This window comes from Macaca fascicularis, chromosome 14 (genome assembly GCF_037993035.2).
Source record: "Macaca fascicularis isolate 582-1 chromosome 14, T2T-MFA8v1.1".
Classification (NCBI taxonomy): Eukaryota; Metazoa; Chordata; class Mammalia; order Primates; family Cercopithecidae; genus Macaca; species Macaca fascicularis.
Genome location: NC_088388.1, coordinates 130,216,397 through 130,243,080, shown reverse-complemented (window position 1 = coordinate 130,243,080; position 26,684 = coordinate 130,216,397). Strand labels below are relative to the sequence as shown.

The following is a 26,684-nucleotide window of genomic DNA, read 5'->3' as shown; positions in this document are numbered from 1 at the left end:
ATGTAAATTACTAAGGAGGCGCACACTCGGCTGCACTATTTTTGTGTTTCCCACCAGTACTTAATATAACATAGGCTGGTCCTTCAGGATCGTTGACGGACACCCATGACAAAGCCCGACTTCCGGGATGAGTGATCACTGAGCATGCGCAGCACCTGTGCCGTCTACACCCCGCCCCCTGCAGCCGCGATGCTGGAACCGAGTCGTCCTTCCAGTTTTTACCTGACGTAAAAATAAATAAATAACTGTGAAAAAAATCCAATCTCTGTTTGGAGGCACTAAATCCCCTCTCCTTTCCAGATGGCTGGGAGATTTTTCCCAGGTGGTAAATATATTATTAAGAACTCATTTCACCGTGAAATTGACTATTCAAAACACAGACAGAAGTTAATATATTAGGACAACCTGTCTGAAAACTCGCGTTAGAGAAAATTTATTTTGGTTTCGTATAAAACCTGGTATTATACACAACCTTCTTTTGAGTTCAGGCAGTTAGAGTCATCTCCAGTTAGAACACGTGTTCCCACGTCAGGGCAGGCCGCCACAGAGCCACATCTCCCGGTGAGGACCCGGGGCTCCCCCAGCGTGGGGCCTCGCACCACGGCAGGCAGCCGGGACCGGTCTCCCGCAGCACCACGCACAGCCCTCGGGTGCACAGGAAACCTCTTCCATGCAGGAGTTGGGGCCCGTCAAAAAACCTTTGGCTGCGCTTGCCTAGGACAGCTTGAAACCGAGGATTCGAGACCACCCAGGCTAAATGGAGCAGAAGGATTATTATTCCTTAAGGGTGATCTGTTTCATCTTAGAAAAACTGTGTTAATCGCCAAGTAGAAAAGGGGTTCTCAAGGAGCACCCAATTAGATGTGAATCTCCTAAATATTAACTCACTCTGGACTCACTGTACAATAACTAGCTACTTTCTTAGATTACAAAGACAATCACTCCAGTCAGCCACAGTCTATCAGTGAATACCCATATTATAATGAGAAGAGTGGTTTAGGTTTTCACAATATATTAGAACACATTGGCCTTAGGAATCACTAAATACTTAATTGAGGGGATGAGGGTCAGAGAAGGTAGGGAAGAGGAGGTAGCTTTTGGACTCATCTCTGACAAAGGGGAAATCTGGTAGATGCCTGTGTGGAAATGCGTATCATGAAGTGGCTCCCACCTACTTCGGTCTTGACACCAAAATGGCTTGAAATATATCCATTTCCTCCCTTCCAGAGTTTTTTATGTTAATATGTATGTACTTGTTTTCCGGTGCCTTGACTCTTGTTTTAGGTTTTGTCAGTAATCTAAAGTTTAAGGACAAAGTGCAAAATAATTCACAGCTTATGTGTACTTGGGTTCTTTTCCAGCCTCAAAAGAGACTTTCCTTTTGTTTTAAAAAGGATCCCTTCAGGAGTGACAGCTTTATTACTAATCACACAATGGATTTGTTACACATCACCAGGAGCAAAATCAAACTGACACCTAAATAATGTCTATTAAAGAATTTCTTAATTTAGTCAATTATTTTGATCCAACTAATTACTCACTTAAATAAGAATTCATTCAAACAACTGCCTAGATTTTTTTCTGTAAAATCAGTTCCAGAGTAATTAGTAAACCAGTAGTTAATAAACCCCTGAGGAATGAAACCATTTTTCACATATTTAAAGTAAACAAAACATCCCTTATTGGGTAACTGACTTGTGCAGCAACTCAATAAAGGTCCAACCACTCACGACGTGGAGAGAAGCATACAGAGGGGAATGTGCTCATTGGAAAAGCAGAGTTTGAATTCCTAGGTTCAAATCAATTGCATACTAGTGTAGATGATAAACAAATTGGTTAATATGATTTAGAAAACATTAATTCATCCCTTCATTCATATGTCAAAATTCACTGTCTATATACAGTGTTCTAGGCACTGTGCTACACAATTACATATACAAATGAGAATTTCTATAGGAAATCTTTTAATTCATTCCCTATTTAGATCCAAGAAGATGTAAAGGAGGCCTACAAGATGAAAGAGCAAGAATTCTGGCTTGGAGAAGCTGTCGAACTAGTTCAACAGAATTAGAATTTCATGAGAAACCTTGGGGACCAGAAGAATAAGCAGGAGATATAAGGTGGTAAATAACCTAATTAATTTTAAGAAAAGTTTTGTTGAAACATTACATATATATAGAAAAAATAAGCACGTCATAAGCATACAGCTTGATAAGTATGCGCATGGTAAACACAACCACATTGCTACCAGCAGCTAAAGAAATTGAAAATGGCCTGTACTCAGAGCCTCCTATTCTTGCAGCCTGTCTTCATTCTCTAAAAGTAGCCCTGTCCTGACTTTCATGACTGGATCAGTTTTGCCCATTTTTACTCTCTATATAAACAGAATCATTTAGTATAAATTCTTCAGTGTCTGACTTCTTTTGCTCAACATTGTATTTGTGACACTCTTCTATGACATGTGTATGCTGTCAGTTTTAGTGTTTTAGAATATTCCATTGGGTGGATAGGTCCCCATCCATATATCCATTTAACTGTTTATGTTTGTGTCGCTTCCAGTATGGAGTTAAAACAAATATTGCATCTATCAACACTTTTGTATAATGCCTTTTGGTGCATGTATATAGCTATGCTTGGGAAATCTATGCTGAGAGGAACAATGAGAGATTCTGTAATTAATAGCTCTAAATATTTTTCCAAAATGTTTGTACCAGTTAGGTTTCAGCAGCAAGGTATGAGAGATCTAGTTAATCCACATCTTCACCAGCACCTAGTTCACCAGCACTTAGTATTGCCAGTTTTTTTAATGTTACCCATTCTGATGGATATATAGCAATATATCATTATGGTTTAAACTTACATTTCCCTAATGATTAGTGAGGTTGAGTCCTTTTACAAATTTTTGATCACTTTGTGAAGTGCTTATTTAAATCTTTCTTCTATTTCTATTGAATGTCTGTCTTTATATTTTTGATTTGTAGGAGGTATTTATACATCCTAGAGATAAATCTTTGTCTTATATGTATCGTGAATGTCCTAACTACTCAGACTAGAAAGCTTACAAGTGATCCCAGCAACATTCTCGATGGCACTCGTTTACTGTCATAGACTCCAGGGTACACATACAACACACATGTATTTGGCAATTTTCAAACAGAAATATCTTCAGATCTGAGCCCAAAGACATATGTTAAATCTTGGTAGAAAACAAATAATAGGTATCTACCATCTCCTAAAAGTTCCTGTTCTGCTTATAATACATCCAGCCTCCAGAGTGTAAGCCCCATGAGGACAGGGACATTAGCCAAACTTCTTTGCTGCCGTATTTTTCAGTATTGAGAACAACACTGAACACATAGTAAGAATGCTAAAGCTGTTTGTTGAATGAACTAATGGCCATGGTTACAATGGTGGTGACCTCTCTCAGAGGATTTTAGCTACCTGACTCTTGACCATAATGAACATCAACTCCACTGCATTTGTTAGACATTAAAGAAGAAATGTTTTAGGTCACATATCCAATGGGAGGAAGTACAGCAGGGTGATCTAAATTATGAGCTACAGAGCAAAAATGCCTAGACTGGATCATGGCTCTAATACTAAAGTAGCTGTATGAACTGTGTTTAGTGACATAATCCCTCTGTGCCTCAGATTCCTCATGTGTAAAGCACAGATAATAATCTTACTATCCCACTGTGTTGCTGTGCAGATTATACATATATATACACATATACATACATATATACACACACACACGTACATATATACACACATACACACACACACATATATATATACACACACACACACACTATTATGAGGATTCTTGGCTTATAGTGATGATGATGATTATGATGATGGTGTTGGGGGTGATGATGAGGGTAACAGGGATGTTTAGGATGATAGGGACCACAACTGAAGCTCCACGTCGTCAGATCCTATTCTAATTACTCACAGCTGCAACCCCAAGCACAGTGCCTACCACATGAAAACAATTCAGTAAACACTTATTGACTGAGTAAAAGATAAATCAGTAATTAGTTAAATGCAGAAACCATGGAATTAAATCAAAGAAATGGCCGATAGGTCATAGTTAAGGCCATAGGTGTGGAAGGGAGTGGGCCTTGGGAAATTATAGAGTGAGAAGGAAGGAGGCCCTAAGCCTGATTACTACTGAATTTCAACCGTTAAAGCCAGCTCAACGTACGTGAGTATAGTGGGCCCTGAGCTGAGTAGCACCATGGCAGAGAATTAAACGGAGACTAAACAGAGGCCAAGGGAGAAAATGAACAGAAACAAATGCACAAAGGAAAGAGAAGATATCAGGATAAAGAAGAGACTGTATTTATGCCAGATTTTCTCCCTACCTCTACCTCATCCCCTTGCCAAGAGGCTATGTAAGCTTTTCCAGAACTTAGATGAGTCCTAAGTGGAAACCCACAGGGTGGGGAGAAGAGCAAGTAGAATTTATAAAACTTCCAAGAAAAAAGTCTTAGAAATGAAGATTTCTGTCATTGGGCAAAATAAAGTCTTGAAACAGAAATTGAGTTGTTACAGGAAGCAAAAGGAAGTTACCTTTCTTGCATAATAGAATTTGTGCCCTTGAATATTGCATCCCCCCCCCATCTTCAACCACTAGGCTATCCTGCCTCCTCGGAAGAAAAGACGCCGAGTCCCTTCCTTTAGGGCACAGGGCCTAACGGAAAACATGGCAGGGTTAAGGAGAGAACCAACCAAGAACCACCGTGTGTTCATGTCACTGAATACTATTTTAAAAGACTTCAATTCATGATGATTGTGTCATTCAGCCTTGACAGTCACGTCCTGACTCATGTGTGAGCTAGAGATGCACTCAGTCTCCTGAGCTGGCTTCCCCCATGAGTGTCACTTTGTCATTTACTGGCTGTGTCACTTTCCATCCCTTTGTCACTTACTGGCTGTGTGACCTTAGGGAAGGCATATAAACCTCTCTGTGCTTTAGTTTTCCTCCCTGTAAAATAGGGATACAATTAGTATCTAATTCATGGTGAATGCTGGGGGTTACATGGGGTAGTGCATGTGAAGCATGTAGCACATTTCCTGGAGCATATTAAGTGTCTGCCAATTGTTAGATATTGATAGCAATAGAAAGTGAATTAGTCACAATGACAAAGCTAGGAAATGTCAGAGTGTGCTGTAAAACTCAGGCCTATGTGACTGCAAAGTTCACCTTTCCGTTGCACCACAATTCTTCAATACAAAAATCACACAATATAGCTAAGGAAAATGTGAACAGGTAAAATCTAAAATATGTGGTAAGAACTATATATAAACTTCTGTTCAAAATATATCCATTAGGATGCATTTTGTGAGCTTAATGTTTTCTGGGATAGTTACTATTGTAGAGGAAAACTTTATTTTATGGGTATTAATGACAATTCTAATTCTACCATGTTATAAATATTTTATTCACTCTATGAGCAAATTAGTTCATAATTAGTAAAGGAGAAATCTCATTACAACTAATACCTTACAACAGAGCAGCCTAAATTATACTTTAAAATTAGCTTATCATTTGGATAGAACTTAACAGTTTTTAAAGTGTCCTTGTCTATACATATATTTAATTGTGTGTGTTTATGTGCATACATATGCACATACATACATATACACATACACTTCCCTCAATTTATCTCCAATGTGACTCTGGAAGGAGTTACTATTATTTTCCTCACTTTACAGCCAAGGAAACTGAGGCTTAGAAAGCCTTCATCAATCATCTGAGGCCATGGAATTAAAAGGGAGAGATCCAGAACCCCAATTTGCCAGACCCTGTTTTGAGTTAACCTACACTAAGCTGCCTCATATCCAAGCTGAGGGTGAAGTCAAGATTAATTTTCATAGGCTACTGGGATTTATCACAACAAAATGTGTCCTGTATTGGGATTAAAATTAAGACTTATAGTAAATTCTTTACTGCTAGTGAGTCTTTAGAATCATGATTCCTTTTTACCATCAAAGAACAAATATACAGGTCAAAGCCTCCTCAGGGTATCCACGGTTTTTTTTCTTAGAAGTGAGATTTCTTTGTAATGATTGCTTTGCCAAACATCACATGCTCAGTCCCCTGGCTGTTGAGACTGAATTTGGTCTCTCAGACTCTGACATTGAGTTAGCAAGTGAAAAAATTACTCTGAACCCATGAGTGAGAACAGGAAGCATCATGCATACATATGACCTCTGTTGTTTTTCTCTTCTAACACCCAGAATTTGACCTGAGTGTTTACGCTTGCTTTTGAGTGTGTGTGGCGTGTTTTTATGGGCGATTAGGGAGTTTGAGTAGGTTTTGGAATGACCTGCTTTCTTTTTGTTCATCCATCTGTATGCAGAAAAGCTTCCTCTGTAGGAGAATGGACTAAGATTGATTTTGTTATTTTGCATATATATGTACTAGGCTTTTCATATATATATTATATATTTATAATTACATATGAAGAAATTAATGTTGGGAGAATTAATTAATTTGGGATTAATTTTGGGATCTTTTATGCTGTTATGCATATTTAAAGGACTCATAAACCCTGAGATAATCTGAACACTGGCCTAGTCAAAGAGTGGTCAAGTAAAATTCCATCTGTTTACTTTAGATCCAATGTCAAAGTATCTGCTACCTAATTTTTACAGAAAAGTCATGGCATGAACACAAATCCAGAAGACTTTCCCCTAGAATTTATGGAGTGGCTTTTCAAGAGAAAGCCATTTGCTACATAAGCTTTAAGATCTAAAAAGTTCACACATTTAGTAATTTGGGACTGGGAAGGTTTACCTAGTGGTATGAACACTGTACAAATTGCTTGGAGCCCCGACCTTCTGGAGGTTTGGGGAAGTCACCAGACTCAGGCTGGGACTCCCACTAGAATGCACACGTGGCCCAGCCTGGTTCTGGTGTGTGGATGGCACAGGCTAAGATTTAGGGCTGTGCTCTGCCATTTTCCAGCCATGAGGACATGGGCATCTCATCTGTTTCATGGATGCGTTTGCTTATCAGCAAAAGCAGATACTAGTCCTTTCTCATATCTGTGCTGAGACTTCAACATGCATCAAATTTGTTAATATGCCTTTAAGCAAGGGCAAACTACAAAAATTTAGTTGTTTATTAAATTTTATACATGTAGACCTGAAAAGGAGCCATCCAATGTTTAGGAAACTATTATTATTAATTTTAAAAGTGAGTCCCAGGAAGTCCTAGCCACAGCAATCAGGCAAGAAAAAGAAATAAAAGGCATCCAAATAGGAAAAAAAGAAGTCAAACTATCTCTCTTTGCTGATGATGTGATTCTATATGTAGAAAACCCCAAAGACTCTACCAAATGATTTCTTGAACTGATAAAGGACTTCAGTAAGTTTCAGAATCCATATACAAAAATCAGTAGCATTTCTATATACCAATAACATTCAAGTTGAGAGCCAAGTCAAGAATGCAATCCCATTTACAATAGCTGCAATAAAATAAAATAAAATAAAATATGTAGGAATGCAGCTCACCAAGGAGGTGAAAGATATCTACAAGGAGAACTACAAAACATTGCTGAAAGAAATCAAACAGGACACAAACAAATGAAAAAACAGTGCATGCTCATAGATTGGAAGAATCAATATTGTTAAAATGGCCATAATGTCCAAAACAATCTACAGATTCAGCATTATTCTTATCCTGCTATCGATATAGTTTTTCACAGAATGAGAAAAAACTATTCTAAAATTCACATGGAACCAAAAAAAAAAAAAAGCCCAAATAGCCAAGGCAATCCTAAGCAATAATAGAACAAAGCTGGAGGCATCACACTACCTGGCTTCAAACTATACTACAGGGCTACAGTAACCCAAACAGCATGGCACTGGTACAAAAACAGACACATAGACCAATGGAACAGAATAGAGAATATAGAAATAAAGCTGCACACCTACAGCCATCAGATCTTTGACAAAGTCAACAAAAGCAAGCAATGGGGGAAAGGACTCACTATTAACAAATCATGCTGAAATAGCTGGCTAGCCATATGCAGAAGGATGAAACTGGACCTCTGCCTTTTACCATGTACAAGGTGGATTAAATATTAAATGTAAGACGTCAAACTATAAGGATGTTAGAAGAAAACCCAGGAAACACTATTCTGAATATCAGCCTTGGGAAATAACTACATCCTCAAAAACAATTGCAACAAAAACAAAAATCGACAAGTGATACTTAATCAAATGAAAGAGTTTCTGCACAGCAAAAGAAACTATCATCAGAGTAAACAATCTACAGACTGGGAGAAAATATTTGCAAACTGTGCATTTGACAAAAGTCTAATATGGAGAATGCATAATAAACTTGAGCAATTCAAAAAGCAAAAAATAACCCCATTTAAAAATGGGCAAGAGCTGTGAACACACAATTCTCAAAAGAATATGTACAAGTGGCCAAACATATATATATATATATATATATATATATATATAAAAAACTGTTCCACATCACTAGTCATCAGAGAAATGCAAATAGAACCACAGTGAGATACCATCTCACAATGGTCAGAGTGGCTATTATTAAAAAGTCAAAAAATAACTGATGCTGGCAAGGCTGCAGAGAAAAGGGAATGCTTATACACTATTGATGAGAATGTAAATTAGTTCGGCCACTGTAAAAAGCAGTTTGGAGATTTATCAGAGAACCAAGAACTACCATTCAACCCAGCAATCTCATTATTGGTTATAAATCCAAAAGAAAATAAAACATTCTACCAAAAAGATGCATTCACACATATATTTGTTGCAGCACTATTCACAATAGCAAATACATAGGATCAACATAGATGCCTATCAATGGTGGATCAGATAAAGAAAATATGGTACATACACACCATGGAATACTATGCCATAGGAAAGAATGAAATTATGTGCTTTGCAGCAATATGTATGCATCCGAAACCCATTATCCTAAGTGAATTAATGCAGGAACAGAAAACCAAATGCTGAATATTCTCACTTATAAGTGGGTGCTCGTGGACATAAAGATGGGAACAATGGACACTGGAGAATTCTAGAGGGAAGGGAGAGGGAGGGAGATAAAGGTTGATAAACTATTGGATACTATCCTCAATGCCTGAGTAATGGGATCAATTGTACCCCAAACCTCACCATAGCATGATATACCCAAGTAACAAACCTCGACATATACCCCATGAATCTAAACTAAAATTTGTCATCATTTTTTTAAGTGAGTCTTAAACAGAAAAAAATGTTTTCTCTGAAATGATAGGGAGAACTGATGCTCTGGAAGTTCTTATTACTGGATCTAAACTTAGGTAAAGGGGTTATCAAGGAGGTTGTATGATCTTGAACTTTCAATATAAGTACGTGTGAGTGCTTGTGTGTATGTGAGAGAGAGGGAGGCAGAGAGAGAGAGAGAGAGGGAGAGTGATGGAGAGAGAGAGGAAGAGAGAGAGAGAAATAAAAGGTGCTCATGATAGGGTAAGTAGTTATAAGGCTAAAAAGAACTTTTTTACTAGCTTTAATTTTCTTATGACCAATTGCACTGAATAAAGAGTTTCAATTTTTAAAGTGGGCTTTAGATACTCTAATACTTGGAAGGAAGAATAGAGGCTAGGTTAGTGAGAAGAGAGGAGGGAACAAAGAAGCTAGATGAGTAAAAGTTCTATGCATTGTCCTGGTTTGGAGACATGCTGTGAAACTTGGAAAGAAAAGACAGTGGGTGATCACAATCAGATAGTAGTAACAGCGGTGGTGGTAGTGGTGGTAGTGATGTTGGCAATGATGGTTAAGGTGGCGGTGATGATGTTGGTGATGATCATGAAGGTGGTGGTGGTGATGGTGGCAATATCAGAATTAATGGTGAAGGTGTTGGTGGTAATGGTGATGATGGTGGTGATATTGGTGATAATGGTGAAGGGGGTGGTGATGGTGGGAATGTTGGCAATGTTGATGAAAGTTGTGGTGGTGTTGATGGTGTGGTGGTGGTGATGATGGTGAAGGTGGTGGTGATGCTGATGATGAGTGATGGTGGTGATGTTGCAATGATGGCAAAGATGGTGACGATTGTGGTAGTGACAATTTTGGCAATAATGGTGAAGGTGGTGGTGATACTGGTGTTAATAGTGAAAGTGGTGGTGGTGGTAATGGTGATGTGATGATAATTCACATAATAACAGCTGATATGTACTTGCTACGCACAAGGCTGTGATAAGTGCTTCGCCTGATTCATCTCACTTAGGCCTAAAAATATTATTGAGAGGTAGTTGCTTTTATTTTCTTCATCTTACTAATGAGGAAGATTTGGCAGGTAGAGTTTAATAGCTTTTCAAGGTCACGTACCTATGTGTTGAGTGAGATATCTGAACCCAGGCAGTTTGACTCCAGAGTCATGAGCCTAACCATCTTACAGCTCTGCTTATAAAATGTAGAAAAGTAAGGATCTGACACTGAGAAACATTTAATCCAGTAGAGAAATGGTTTGTGTGCCAATGTCTGGGAATAGGAGACCTGGAGTGTATTAGTACCTGATGATGGTAGAGGACAGTTTCGAGAATGGACTTAGAAATTAACAAGGTAGCTGTCCATAAAATTTGATCATTTTGTTGGAATGTGACAAGTTAATTTGGGGAATGACACCAGATATCTGTAATTTACCTACCTATACATAACTTGAACTTCAAGATAACTACTCAGTATGGAAATAGACTTTTGTTTTCTCTCTTAGTTGACTTCCTGATCTTGGGTTATCTGCATGATCACTGTAGAGGACAGTGATAAAGGGGAAGTAGTGTGGTTTCATGCCTTCAGGTTTTGAAGAAAACATGAGACATTGAAAATGTGTCCACAAAGGACAAATGACAGGCATATTGTTTTAAACAGCAATGGGATACCCAGGAACTGAAACACATGGATTCTGAATCCACCTAACCCCTCCTACATCCCTTTGTCCCCTTCTATAATCCTTTCTACACAACATAGTCAGTCATTCCTTGTCACCCATTATGTGTGACCCCACAGTTGTCCCCATTGGCCTTTCCCACTTTTGCCAGGATGCCTTGGTCTCCAACTACTCACATTGCCAGATCCATCTGATTCTCAAAAATCTCACACTGTGCAGGCTCAAAGTATCTGTATAAAAGTATGTCTCTCCTTTTATTTCCTTTGATGGCATCTTGCCTTTACCTCCATAGCAGTTTTCTAACATGTAATTACATTTTATGTTTGTTGATTTTGTTTGCTATTTATTTTCTCCTTTCCAAATAGACTTTAGGGTAATGAAGGTGGGAATAATATCTTTAATTCATCAATGTGTACCCAGAGTCTGGTACAAACTAGCTACTCAAAAAGGTTTGTTAAATGAATAAAGGAAATAATGGATGCATGCATGAATAAATGAATTAATGCACTCCCTGGGGGCACTACCATCTCCAGTCATGAACTAGAGGGACAGAGACTCTCAGACCTTTCTTCTGTACTCTAGCTAGATAAGATGCCACTACTCCATGCCACGTGAATACATAAACTCCACACCTGGATTTGCAAGCACACTACTCCTACAAGAAGAAACTGCAGATCCTGGAGCTCATATCACCAAAGCTGCAGAGGGCCAACACTCTGGCAGTTTGGGACCAGCATATATCTTCTTACACCTCCTGAAAGGGACTTTTGAGACTGAACCACTAACCACTCTGGGTTCTTGTCCCTTCTCATCTTTGTCACTATCAAATGAAAAGATTCCTCCCCACCCAGCCCTCCCACTCCTGGGCTTTGCTCTTCTTTCTTCCATTCTTTTTTCACCTTCCACTGCGCCATTTAGAATATTTTTTCTGACATTTTTTTTTCAGAATATTACGACCAATCCCTTGATGTAGCTGACTGTCCAAGCCTGTCTATCTACTGAGGACACTGCTCTCTGCAACCTTGGCTCTGTGTTCTCTCACTCTGACATCTGCTTCAGAGTCTAGAGGCGTCCTTTCTGATGATCATCCACCCTTCCATATCATCTGCCTTCTTGTTAAAATTGCTTTTTTGGGACTCATGACATTTGTCAATTTTACTTCTAGCTCTCCTTATTGTCATCTTACTAACTTCCTTCATCTTCCCTGTTCTGCCAACATGCTAAGGCTTCATTCATCTTCATGTCATGGAATCCAGTGGGCACCTCCCTCCTCTGCCCCATCTCATTTGCCTCAACCATCAGCAATCTAAATTGTGATCATGCCCCTTTTCGAACCGTTTTCTTCTTTTGACTTGTATGGCTGCTTTCACCTGTTCACTCTTCTTGTGATTCTCCTGTAGGCGAATAATAAAGGAATAATCTTCCTTTATTATCGTCCTATAAAGTTGGAGTTTATTAAAGCACATTCCTAGGCCCTGTCCACTTTATACTACCCTCTCCCCAAGACATTTTATTCCTGTGCATGGTATAATTTATGCATTAACATATGAAACAATAATCTCCAAATTTATATTTCTAGCCCAGACCTCTTTTCTAACCTCAAAAATCCTTCAAAAACATATTCGCTATTTCCTCTAGGATATTTAAATGGTACTATAAACTCTTCATAGTCAAGACTGAATTCATATTTTTCTCTGTTAAATCTGGCCCTGTGTCAGTAAATGACGCCACTTTCCATCCAGTTGTCATCCTTGACCCTGCCCTCTTCTTATCACCCAAACCCATTAACTGGTCCTATTAATTGTTTGCCTTTTAAACATCTTCCCAACCTATTAATTTTTCTCCAGTCCATCTTCTCCATCCTGGTATACTGTAATCTATCATTTCTCACCCAAAAGGCTGCATCAGTCTTCAACAGGTCTGTCCACACCCAACCTTTCCAGACAGTGCAGAGGATGGGACACCTTTGTGAAATGAAAATTTGACCATGGCATCTTCTGCTCAACATCTGATGATAAAGAACCAAGTCTGTAACACGACTTACCAGTCCTCGAAGAAGCCAAAGACATCAAGTGCTAGCCTCATTATCTAGCCTCATCCCAGATCGTCAGCAGTGAAATTATCCCCATCCCCCACCACCATACACAAATTCATATGCTGAAGTCCTAACCCCTGATATCTCAGGATGTCACCTTATTTGAAACTAGAATAACTACAGGTGTAATTAGTTAAATTAAGATTACGTCATGTTGGAATCGGCTGGGGCCCTCATCCAACATGACTGGTGTCCTTATGAAAAGGGGAGATTTGGACACAGATGCGTACAAAGAGAACACCTTGTGAAGATGAAGGCAGAGATTGGGATGCTGCGTCTATAACCAGGGAACACTAATGATTGCCCCAAACCTACCAGAAGCTGGGCAAGAGGCCTGGAACAGATTCTCCCTCATAGCCCTCAGAAGGAACCACCCCTGCCAACAATGTGATTGCAGACTTCTAGCTTCCAGGATTGTGAAACAATAAATTTCTGTTGGTGTAGTCCATCCAGTTTGTGATACTTTACTACAGCAGCCCTAGCAAGCTAACATGCATGCCATGTTCCTCCTGCTCTGTCAGCTACAGCTGTCCGGGCCTTCCTTGTCTTCCAGCATCTAGAGTTCTGCCTCTTACAGCAGAGCTTTGCACAAGCCCTTTCTTCTGTCCAGAACACTTTCCCTCTCTCATTTACTTTGTTAAACTCCTACTCTTTCCCCGGTTCCATAGCCAAATAAAGAAAGGCATCCCTGAGGAAGACCACAGCCTAAGTAAGGTTCATTCACTGTTCAACATGTTTCAGCTCATAATTGTGTATCACTCAAGTCATTCTTTGACTAGTGTAACGTCTGCCACAGTACAGGCAAGAAAAACACATTGCTCTTTGAATGAATGAATGAATAAACGAATGAATGCTTACATCAATACACATTCTGGGTTGCTCTAAATGTAGTCCAAGCAGAATTAATTGCTCACTCTTCTACACAGCTGAGGATTTATGCTTTCTACTATTACAGAACTTGCCGCATTACCTTGTATTATCTTATATGTCCATCTTGTACACTGTGACCCTCTTGAGAGTGGGGGCTATTACTTCTTTGAACCTAATGTTCCCAAACCCAGCTCTATGTCTGGAGCTTAGCAGACACTCAACGAATAGTTGTGGAGTCGAATTATGTAGGAGTTGTAGGGGACAATGAACTCCAATATGCTGAACAAATGTAATGGATAATTACTACCAAATGGCTTGAATTATTCTCCCCTACACCAAGGAGTTGTTAAAATTTGCTGTTCCTTATAAGTAAAGTTATGCCCACTAAGTTTTCCTCTTCAGCCTCAAGCTTATGTGGAAGGAAATTAAATGTCTCTCTGTTAGATTCATTTATAACTCACTCCTCAGCTGATGTGCTTCACAATGCCTTTTGAGAATTCTTTTCAATTCTCTTTATCCTCTTATCCTCCCGCCTCCCTTAGATGTTTGTAACCCAGGGGAAAACAAAGCACTTAAACGCAACCAACACTGTAATCATACGCAGCCTTGAATTGCATAAAGAACAAACAGAAACTGGGAACTATTCCATGCGCTTTCACATCTTTCTGACTTAAGCCCTTGTATTTGGGCACTTTAAATGCAAACATAGGCCAAAGTAACAACTTTTTACATTTGAGGTTAGCCATTGAAATCCATTTAGCTCTAGCAGAAATAATATAAACACAATTACTGCTCTAACCCAAAGGTGTTTTGTTTTGTTTTGTTTAAATTTTAAGCAATGCACATTGAGGTAATTAGAAGACGTGTAACTATCATAGGAAAATACTCTTTCAATTAAGCAAGAACATTAATAATCATTTCTATTTCTCTATTTCTTTTTTCCCCAAGGCAGTTTTAAAGACTATATTCTATTATATTAAAGTCAAGGAAGAAGAATTATCTGTAGTTAACAGAGAACAAAAGCCAGATATAGTACTTATTAATTAGAATGCTTGCCACAGGTCAGCTAGAGGGTTCATAGCAAATTCCTTAATTCAACCGGGATCTGATCCGTGTCTCTGGTGGGCCAGGTGAGCTAAATCTGTGTATAATACAGTTTACTCACTTCTAATTTCGTGCTTACCTACTGCATTGGTCACTTAGTCATCCTGTGGAGAATAAAACAGAGAGACTCAGATGAATTCCACAAAGCTGTGAGAGGCTGAAAGATGGGGGCATGTGTGGCCTCTGCTCTACCTAAGTGGCAATTACTTTTGACCAATGTTAGGGAAGAAAATAACCCTCTAAGAGTGAATGAAGGATTTCCATGGTCTCTGGGATACCCTGTGACAATCACCAGCAGTGTATCTCCCCTCCCAAGTAATATAACTGTCCTTTCCTTTCCTAACACTAATGTAGATGTACTTCTATGGAAAAACAATCTCATTGGATTAAAGAACAAGTGCATTCGTCTCCTGCCTGTCAGCATTAAAGATAAAACAAAATAAACTACAGAAGGCAGAAAGGAAGGGAAGGAGGGAGGGAGGGAGATGGAAGGAAGGAAGAAAGGAAGGAAAAAGCCTACTGTTCTTTGTCCAAATAAATATTACCCTTTAGCGTATTCACAAAAACGAGGTATTTCCCTGTGTATTTGGCTTTCAAACCTCCTTTTTTTGAGAAGCAAATGAGTCCCTGAACATTGAAAACCCACCTCCACTCTCACTTCTGTTTTCATAAGTTCCCCTTTCTCATTTGCCCTATCCTATGGAATATCATTAAGCCATGGGAAGTTAATGAACCCTTCACTCAAATATGAGAACACATCTGAATTACACACGAAAGTAACACATTACATTGACACCATGAAAAACGATTTGTTGGAGAGTTTTTTACCTTCCTTCCCCTTATCAGTTACTCATTGAAGACACTGAAACCAGCTGTTATGAGGGGCTGGTATTTGTTTTACAAAAGAAGAAAAGCTCCCTCTGTACACGCGTTCTTATTCTTCATGCTGATTTGAGCATTAATAGTATTTGACAGGTGGGTAATTTGTTTTTTTAAAAAAACCATAATTCATTTAGTGCCATTCCACTTTTTTATTATACATTTTACACACTGGTGTACAGAAAACATTGTTGTTTTTAACAATTCTATTCCTTCCAGTAATCAGTCATTCAAGAAGGCTGCGTGAGAGTCTCTGGGGACAAGCAGGTGAATTGCGGAGGTGCCGGGAGGCCATGAGAACGAAGAAGAAAGCATGAGGATGCAGTGAGAAGGAAGAAGGGAGGAGAGGGGAGTGGATGAAGATGGAAACAAACACAGAGAGATACTTAAATCAGGTGACAACTGCATGAGAAAACAAGAACTGCTAAGAAGAAGATGACATAGCAGCACTGTCACTTTATGTGCCTGGGAGCACACAATGGGTTTTGAACCCCATCCTCTCTTGTACCCCTAAAGGGAACTCTAAAAGTATTTTGACTTTCCAAAGCTTTTATTGATAAACGAAGGACATTCTACCTTCTCAAAGTAAAATTTCACTTAGGAGAGGTACACGATCAAGGCAGAAGTGTCATATACACATTTGAGTCTTTTGTCCACAAAGAAACTAGTTCTACTAGCCTCTTTGGGGTAAGAACTAGTAGACCTAAGAAAGTTCTGTGAAGTCAACTTCCTTTCTAAACTACCATGGGTCAGTAAATAGTGTAAAACTTGTCAGTGTCTTCCAACCCTAGTATTTGGAATCCGACCAAAAGAGTCAGTGGGGGCATGGTTCTCCTCCACCCTGGAACCCTTCCTCCACCTCACACCACAGGTGCAGAGCAAAGCATACATTTTAAAGTCATTTATGCTTTTTACAGGATGACCACAGAGTATTAAACACTGTGCTTGTTGCTTTGCTTTGTTTACATGATTCTCACAACTTTTGTGAAAGGTGTGTACAATCATTCCCATTTTAAAGATGAGGAGACAGCATCTGAGAAGTTAAGTATTTGATTGTGGTCACAAAATTAGTGAGCATGAGGATACACATTCAGGGTAGACTCAAGTGTTTGCTGTTATGACCACCGAACTGCTGAAGCAACCATGGAAACAGAGCGCCTATCAGTTCAGAGCTCTGGGTAACTGATCAGAGCACTGTGCACACAGAAGGAATTGCCCTGCCTGGACCACAAGAAAGAGCAGGTCATGACTAAGGATCTCACCTGCCAATGGCTCAAGGATGGAAAACAAAGTTACCAAGGAAGTAGGAACAGGAATGAGTTCCCAGTTCCATTGGAATGATGGTGATCCTTCTTGTCAGCTTAGGCACCGGGATAGTGGGAGACCAAGAATAGAAACTAGAGGGAAGAAATTTTCCTTTCCCTATTGCTGTCACCTTCCCAGCCAAACACAGGGAGAAATCATTTCTTTGTCCTTGTATGTGAAATGGGATTACCAATTCCTACATTTCATCTTATGACATAATTAGAAAAAAATCTCTTTGGAGGCATCTTGGTGTTACCTGCTAGAGTTGAAAATGAACAATCCCTACAACCCTTCTAGCTTGTATGTCAGGAAAGGCTTGTATGTGTGCACAAGGAGGTGTGAATCCAAATACTCACAGGGGCCATGTTTGTAATAGCAAAATGAATGGAGACACCTCAAACCCTAAACATCCTCCGACAAATGGATTACTAAGTACAACATTGTGATTGATCATAGAACACTTCAGCTCACTTACGAAGCGAAAACATGTCACAAAACTTTCAGATCGTGAAATACACCTGGTATGTGACCCAGTGGCTACGGGAGAGGAGGGCCTTGTTAATCTCACCAGGCTGCTGTGGATGGGGGAAAGGCAGACGGAGACAGACAGGGAAGCTGGAGAGTGGGGACCCAGTGGCTGCGGGAGAGGAAGGCCTTTGTTAATCTCACCAGGCTGCTGTGGTTGGGGGAAAGGCAGAGGGAGACAGACAGGGAAGCTGGAGAGTGGGGATCCAGTGGCTGCGGGAGAGGAGGGGCCTTGTTAATCTCACCAGGCTGCTGTGGTTGGGGGAAAGGCAGAGGGAGACAGACAGGGAAGCTGGAGAGTGGGGATCCAGTGGCTGCGGGAGAGGAGGGGCCTTGTTAATCTCACCAGGCTGCTGTGGTTGGGGGAAAGGCAGAGGGAGACAGACAGGGAAGCTGGAGAATGGGGATCCAGTGGCTGCGGGAGAGGAAGGCCTTTGTTAATCTCACCAGGCTGCTGTGGTTGGGGGAAAGGCAGAGGGAGACAGACAGGGAAGCTGGAGAATGGGGATCCAGTGGCTGCGGGAGAGGAGGGGCCTTGTTAATCTCACCAGGCTGCTGTGGTTGAAAGGATCCACTTTGCGCCCAAGCAGCCGCTTATGTTATTATTTCTCTCAGCGGGCTTCAAGCTGCCTGCAATTCTCTGTTAGTTAATAAGAAAAGTGAGAGATGCAACAATTGCTTTTGCTTGGCTGGCATGTAAAGACTTTGTCACTCAAAAATGGAACAAAGGCCCTAATAACACCCTGTGCCTCGAAGGCGAGTGTCAGGGAACAGACCGAAATCAATTATCTGGGTGAAATTCAGAGACAGGAGGAGCGGCACACACCTCCACAGCAGCATCCAGGCCACATAATCCCATTAACAGGGTGCTGCTGCTCCCATGGGAGGGCAGAGACACAGGAAAATTGTAATTAAAAGTAAATAAAGAGCAACGAGCCCCTGGTGCCCTTCTGTCACAGCCCTGAATACGGACGTGGTTCCATACCATGGTGGCAGGGCTCCAGAGCGACTCCTGGACGAGGTGAGCTTCGAAACGGGGATGAGCTGCAGGCTTTCATGGGCATGCTCGCTAGTGCTGCTTATTAGTGATGTTTAAAAGCTGGGTGAGGAGCTTGGAAAGTGCCTGTGGTGTGCCAACAGACGGGCAGAATTTTCCTGACACGGGATGTGGATGACTTCGGAGATTTTTTATGTATGTCTCTCTTGCTAAAGTAATGTTTGAGGAAAATAGTGAAATGAATGAACGAATGATTGAATGAGTATGTGAGTGAGCAGGGCAGTAGGACGTATGGTTTATTTGAGTTTTCCCTAAAATCAGTAATCATCTAGGACATCTTTTAAAAATGTAGATGTCCAGACCTGACCCAAACCAAGTAAACTTACATTTCTGGGGGTGCAGCTCAGGCTTCTGTAGTGTGGCATGCTCCTTTGGGTCCCTAGATATGTGTGGCCAAAATTGAGAAGCTTTGAACTAGAGGGTCTCCCCAGTGGAGAAGCTTTGAACTAGAGGGTCACTTACAGTCTTCTTCACCTGGACTCATGGGGTTTTGTCATGAACTTCAGAGTAGACAGAGTAGCCAGCAGGCCATGAAGGCAGGTGAGGTGTGGTCTCATCCCAGCCAGAATTTAGCTTTGCAACATTGGGCAGGTAAACTAAACTTCAAATCTCAGTGTCCTCAACAGTTTAAACAGTCAGGAAGGGATGATAGTTGGTAGATTTGACAGCTGTGTGATCTTGAAGTCCCAAATCCCAGAACTCATGCAGAACAACCAGCATAAATGGTACGGAGTTCCTTTTCTGCGTACCGCATCTCTGCGGGGAGACCAAAGACGTATATCTAGTAAAAGGCAGCGAGAAGTCCTCGTAATTCCCATTATACTGTATGTAGATTCTGGACAGAAGGGCAGACCCTCAGATGATTGGTAAGTGTATAGAAGCAATTGAGATAAGCACGATAGCAACCGCCTTTCACACTCATTATCTCCAGCTACCAACAAGGCCTGACACAAATGATGTGCAGTAACTATTCAGTGAATGAATGAATGAATGAATGAATGAATGAATGAATGAGTGGTACCTCTGTTGGATGAATCAGTGTGGCCTGTTTTTGGCAGTTGAGTATTTCTGCTTGACTAGATGTTAAATAGCCTGCCCCCAACTCCCAACAACTTTCCGAGAGGCTGACTGCTGTGCTGAACTATGATTAATGGTTTCTAATATCCCAATCCAGCTATACAAATCCATGGATTCTATCAATATGCAAATCTATGTCTTTAGAGTCAAGAGGGATATAGTCCCTCCTCCAGGAAGGATAAGTTTGCACCTGTTGAGATTTTAGTGTATGTCACTAGGTAAAGATCTTTATAACTCCTTCAAAAATTGTCCTCTGTTTTGTTTAAGTATGTTTTACCCATCTCCCAAAGTCAGTAGGAGCGAGCCTGGGTTGAAATCAGGCAGGCCTGGGGTGGTGGGAGCCCTCTGAGGAGATACCGACAGGATTGAAGGAGCAATTTTAAATTAATTCCCTGGAAATCACTATAAAGGATGCACTGCAGCGTGAAGGTGGGTTCTGAAGCAAGGAGGGAGATTTCAGGCTATTGTCCCTCCTAGACTCCTTTAGTTGATGACTGGTGGGTGCCAAAAGCTGCTGATGTGTGCCAAGTGTGTACTGTCAACACCCCTGCTCCCCCGCCTATCATCTTCAGTGTTGTTGCTGGTGAAAAATCTGTTTGGAAGAAAGCACAGTCAATGGGATTGACACTTATTTATAAAGACTAAGTGGTACAGTTCAAACCCAGCAATAGCAGCTGGCACCCAGCCCCAAGGCCCTCTCAGCTCCCGTGAGAAGTCATTCAGTGTAAACCATGGTACACAGGGGCTGCAGTGAGTCTAGTCAGTGCCCGCAAGGGCTGGCAATTATTGTTAAGTGGGATGTGTCGCCAACTTCACAGTGCTGGACAATGTGTCAGCTCAGAAAGGTAGGACCAGAGGGGTGGAAGGAGGTGGAGCAGAGGGAACCATCCACAGGGAAGCTCAGAGGCCCCTCCCAGGAAAACCTTTGTATAGACCCAGCTGCATGCTACACTAAAACCCTGAGTATTCCTTGAATATTCAGGTGGGCTCTCCCTGCCACCAATAAACATGAACATTGGCTAACAGACGGCAACAGCAGTGAATCTGCTGGAAGAGGAGACCCTGAGGTACCCAGTTATAAGTCAAAGCTACTTCTAGGTCAGGCTGAAGCAAAAGATGGAAAAAAGCAGTTTTGGGTCAAGTGTTTGCTTTAAAAAAAAAGTCAGTACTATCCATTAAATTCTCACTCCCCCTAAATCTCTAAAGATGATTTTATTTTTTGAGCAGATATGCTATACGTGAAATCATCGTTAGTCTTAAATGTCATGTATATGCCCTGAGGTCGTATTGCTTGAGGTACAGTAGTAATGAATCAAATACATAATTAATACACAAGTACAATGATATGCTTGAGCCTTGCAGGGTTACAGGTACTCAGAACAGCCTGGATGTGAATGCAAAGAAAGACTGAGTAATCATGGAGAGACCAAAACAAACTAAAATTAAAACCTAAAATAAGAGACCCAGCCAAACCAAAATTAGGAGCTGCTGTCCCATGTGCCCCCTGGGTTTCAAAATGCCCACACAACATGTGGCCTGAATCAGAAATACTTGTAAATAGATGCTGTGCCATAGAAAGAAGAGGAACTAGTTAACAATCTCAGGGAAGATTAAGTAAAATATTTGGAAGTTCCAGACACTCAGAAACCCACTCAGAATACACGTAAACGAAACCATGTGAATTTAACATTTATTTAATTAATGGGCATTGAGTGCCTGGTATGTTTTAGGCTATGCTAAGTATGGACCCTTGACCTAAAACCTCAACTCTATTAAGCCCGCAAGCTGAAAGGGGGCTCAAATGATGAATAACCCAGTTTAGCTCTGAATGGGGCTCCTACGAAAGACACAGACCTACAGAAAACTTCACCTCTAAAACCTCAAATCTGGTACGGCTGAAAGAAAGTGGGATCTAATTCTCATCCAGCAGGGTTGTTACAGAGGTGTACGATTTGGGGACAGGTCTTCAAGACTTGGGTTCGTTATTCGCCAGTGATAAATTGGACTAAATAATCTTTAAATTTCTTTTCTTGTTGTTTTCTTTTAATATTCAATGAACTTGTTTCCCTACCCAGAAGTCAACTACCGTCATTTGGTCTGTAATCTCTATTAACAAGGCCTCTAAGATACAGGCTATCCAGGACGAGATGTACCCCAGATTTAGTAAAAATATCATCTCCCCTCTTCCAGGGCTTTTAAAAAACTACCGTGGTAGTCAATCTAAGGGGTTGACTGTTATTTGGGGAGTATAAGGGACTAAGGGATGGACATTGTACTCCCAGGCTATGCCACATGACCCTTGTGAAAACAGCATACTGAGTCAGGATTGTTGCATCTGAGATGCTTTCATGACGAGTGACTGAGCCTCAGAGGTTCTCCTCCATGGATTCACTTGGTGTGATCCAGAACAAATCCTCTTCTGCTTATGCATCTCTGGATTTAGCCTTGGTCGTTATATAATCAAAAAAGGCAGAATTTTCCAGCAAGTAACGAGAGCACCTCATATTTAGAAATATGAACGCTTCCTGAATTGAAAATAACGGAGGAGAAAAGAGACGGTAATTCAGTTAGGTTCTTAAAAGGTTGAAATGGAAACCATGGCCTCTTTCACCGCCTCTGTCTCCCCATCTCCAACTCCCGGGTTCCCCAGCTCACAAGTCCGGCCTCCTGCAGACACTGGCTGGGGCTCAGGCCCCTCAGCCCACCCCTGCCGACGCTGGAATCCGCTCCCACCGCCGCCACCCGGAAGGAAGCAAGATTAAAGGCAGCCGCTTAATCCCCCTGCAAAGCTTCTTAAGTATTTCTATCAGGGTCAGCTCAGTCAGTGCTTACTCAACCTGCCTCTGGAAAATATCCCAATTTAGGCCATTCTGCTGACTGTCAAGTTGAGAGAAGCGAGATGCTGGATCCTCACCCGAGGGGCTGGGGAGAGGGGCAGGTGGCAAGAGGGCGGAAGTGGGGATTGGGTAGGCCACCCCCTTTCCTCTGCAGAGCACAGGACAAATTTGGTTGCATTCCTCACTGGCTTCATTTTACTTCTCAAAAGGATTCTTCAAGAGAATTCTTCAAGAGTCCTACCAGTCCATACTGAGGGTCTGGTGTGCTCCAGAACCCTGCTGGAAGCTTGCTGTGAAGAAGAGGGGAGGTGCCTGCTCTTTGCGCACAGCCCAGCTAGGGGACAGCAGCTGAGCAGCAGCTCTGGTCCAGCACAGGGTGGGCGAAGGCTGGGATGGAGGGTGGGGAAGCTGGCCCAGCATACAAGAGGGCAGAGAGCTGAGGCAGGCGGGTTGGGACAGCTCCCAGAAGGCAGTCCTGTTTAAGCTCTTATCAGACACAAAAACTGTAGTTCGCCTGTGCACCCAGAAAGGTGAGGTGGGAGAAGGCGGGGGCAGAAGAGCAGCCGTAGGCTGCAAGGGGACGAGAGGGCCGAGAAAAAAGTCCAGATGGTCCCTCTAAGCCAAGCGAAGGAGTTCAAGCTTGATCCTGAGGGTGACAGAAGCCACACGAGTATTTCTACCTGCAGAGCGAGGTGACCACACCTGCATTTTTAAAGATCTCGGATTGCTCAATAGAAAACGGACTGGCAGAGGACAAAATGAAGAGGAAAGATCAAAATCCATTGCCTACGGTGTGTTGGCATGGGAAGCTGGCTGCAGAGCTAGGAGAGGTGGCGGGTTTGGAGAGATAGATGGGAAGCTGGGGTGTCAGAGTTTACTTGGTGGTTGCTTGCACGTGATGGCTGAGGAACAGAAAGAAATCAAGATGAAAGCCCAGGTTTCTAGACTGGACGCTGGAGTGAGTGTAGCAACACGGAATGAAAAGCAGCTGCAGAGGTGGCGGGTGAGTCTGCAGAGGTAGCCCGGCAGGGCAGTGGAGGCAAAACGCACAACGCACAATAAGGAGTGGACATGGTTTTAAATGGTGTTGCCGCTCACCTCCCCGCTCCAATTGTCTGTTTACTTTTATTTTCTTTGCATTGATTACAAATGGACAAGATGAGGCGTCCTTTTAGGATCCATACCATTGATACACTTTCTTTTTTCTTTTTTTTTTTTATTTTTTCCTTTTTAAGCAGGGAGTACAGTTGAGGATTGAAATGTACTGCCATCTGAAACTGTATGGAAAGGTTCCAGAACCTGTGCTTTCAGGCTGACAACACTTGTGTGTGATCAGAACCATTTGTGGGGACACACAATCTGATTCAGCAAAGGACCAACTGGGGAGGCACCTCGTTGGGAGCTGGTGGAGTGGCACCAGGTGTGGGCTTTCAGAGCTGCTTTGTTCATGATCTGGAAGGTGAAGTAAACTAGGCATTCAGGAAGTTTTCAGCTGAGTAGCCAAAAAGGGAAACACCAGGGAAAATAGCACAATAATTGGAGTAAAATGCAAAGTGGCCAGCAGAGAATAGGGACCATGTGTACCCACTTTTGTGTTGGTGATTTATGGCAATGGGAGCACATTCTTTCTGAAGAGAGAAGAGTGGAGTGCTCCATTAAGGTGTCTGGGAAGTACATTAGCTCTATAAAGTCACTAGGTTGTGGTTCATTCAATGCTTCATTAGGTGTTAAATGACAGATGATAATAATAATATTATTAATCATACATGGCTAACATTTATTTAACTCTTACTGTGGGCTCAACGCTGAGCCTAGTATGTTACTTCTTTTTATACTCCCTGAAGTCTGTGAAGTAGGCACTACTACAAATGAGGAGAGTGAGGGCCGGGGTTGAAGGGACTCCCTCAAGGCCTCACAACTGTTAGGTGGTAAAGATGAAGTTAGAATCCGGGTCTCTGTGATTTTAGAGGTTCTGGTCCTAACCACTAACTTATACTGCCAATAGCATCACAGAAGTAGTGTTGCAGTCAAGTTTCTATAAGAAAGAAAAGATGATTTGTAGAGTTGAATGCACCTAATAATTATAATATACCACTTTGAGTTTACTGGGGAAACTCAATGAAACTCCATGTGGCTGAGCTGTCTGCATCCAAACTCTTTAAGCCTCCTCATCTGTAACATCTACCTATGGTAAAGTCTTAACCATTCTTTAAGATAAAGCTCATATATCTCTTCTGTTGAACATCCCAGACTCCCCCAGAGAAAGACCCTAAGTTCCTGTACTCCCTACAGCCATCATCCGTCCTTTATAAGAACTCTGTCTATGATGAGTTGGCCATGATTCTGCATATGTGTCTTCCTCATTAGCTTATGAGAGGGAATCTCATATTACTCCTCTTTGCATCCCCAGCACCTAGCAGCGTGCCTTGAACTTAGTAGGTTCTTACTATGTTTTGAAGATATGAAAGAATGATTGAATCATAAAACACAGATGCTATTAGTTTGTGTATGAAAATAATTCGGTGTCAGCTGGGTGCAGTGTCTCACGCCCATAATCCTAGCACTTTGGGAGGCCAAGGCAGGTGGATCACGAGGTCAGGAGATCGAGACCATCCTGGCTAACATGGTGAAACCCCGTCTCTACTAAACATACAAAAAAAAAAAAAAAAAATTGGCCAGCTGTGGTGGCATGTGCCTGTAGTCCCAGCTACTCAGGAGGCTGAGGCAGGAGAATGGCGTGAGCCAAGATCGCACCACTGCACTCCAGCCTGGGCGACAGAGCGAGACTCCGTCTCAAAAAAAAAAAAAAAAAAAAAAAAAAAAAAAAAAAAAAAAAAAAAAAAATCAGTCGGTGTCATGATGGCAATGATCTGGTTACTGAAAAAATACATGAGATACTTTAAACTAAATTGATGTTTGGTAAGTCCTCAGCACTTAGTACTACATGCTGAATGACAGTGAGCACCCCTGACGGCATAACTTGGATAACTTTTGTGATTGTCAACATAACTTCCTTACCACAATTGATAATCATGTCCAGAAATAAGACCCAACTTATTAAAGGCAAAGCCATAGATATGGCAAACTAAAACGTTGTCATAAAAACCAAGGGATGCCTTATGTGCAATAGTCTCCACTTTTGAGCCAGCTGGAGATGGGCAGGGGTACTGACACTTCTCCAGCCTCATCTCCTGGCTGTCCCTCCTCATATGCTCCTTTGCTCCTACCTCAAGTTCCTCACAGGCCCTTGAATTTGCTAAATGCTTTCTTGCTGTGGACACATGGGCACCTCTCTTTCCTTGCAATCATCTCCCCTCTCCACTTTGGCCTCCCTTGCTTTGCTACCTTCAAGTCCCCTTCAGTCTTGGTTCAGATATGAATTCCCTTGAGACGTCACCCCTGTTTATCAGACAGCTTCCCTCCACCTTGGTCCCATGCACTCCCCTAGCTCCTCTCAGGCATTTGTGGAAGCCATCTGGAGTTCTGGTGTGAGACTCTTTCCTTCTCTGCATCCCTAGCATCTCATTTGGTGCTGTGCCCCAGTCCCTAGCACAATGCCTGGTATACGTTGTATGGAGGAGGAAAGGAAAACGGAGGGGTGGAGAGAAGGGAAGGCAGGCTCTAATACCATATTGTCATTTTTCTAATGTTAGGGGGCAAATATGGAGTGCTCTTCAGTTAGTCAATTCAGGTCCTAGAGTCTATCCTCATGCCTGAATGCTTAACTGGAGGTGATCCAAACATCACTATTTACTGAAAGGATACATCAATTCCCCGTACTCTCATATATTACAGACATTAGCCCACATATGATAATGGCAGCCTCATTAGAGGAGAAAATAAGGGGGAGACTGAGAGGGAGGAAGGGGAAGAGAGAGAGAGAGGCTGACTAATTATCTTTCTGACAAAGGGTAGAGAAAAACCACAAGAGAGCATGAGTTTGGAAGAGGCCGAATGGAGTTTTAAAGTCAGTTCTCTGGTCTTTCACATTGTTACTCTACACGCACTGGGTGGTTGTTA

General features: G+C 41.6%; 1 protein-coding gene and 1 long non-coding RNA gene across 24 annotated transcripts in view; one reads left to right on the top strand and one right to left on the bottom strand.

Moving 5' to 3' along the window:
• The window catches only part of NTM (neurotrimin), a 1,404,754-nt gene that overhangs the window by 501,942 nt on the left and 876,128 nt on the right, over positions 1-26,684 (bottom strand). The window lies entirely within an intron of this gene.
• Positions 1-26,684, top strand: part of LOC123568586 (uncharacterized) — a 73,892-nt gene that overhangs the window by 32,561 nt on the left and 14,647 nt on the right. The window lies entirely within an intron of this gene.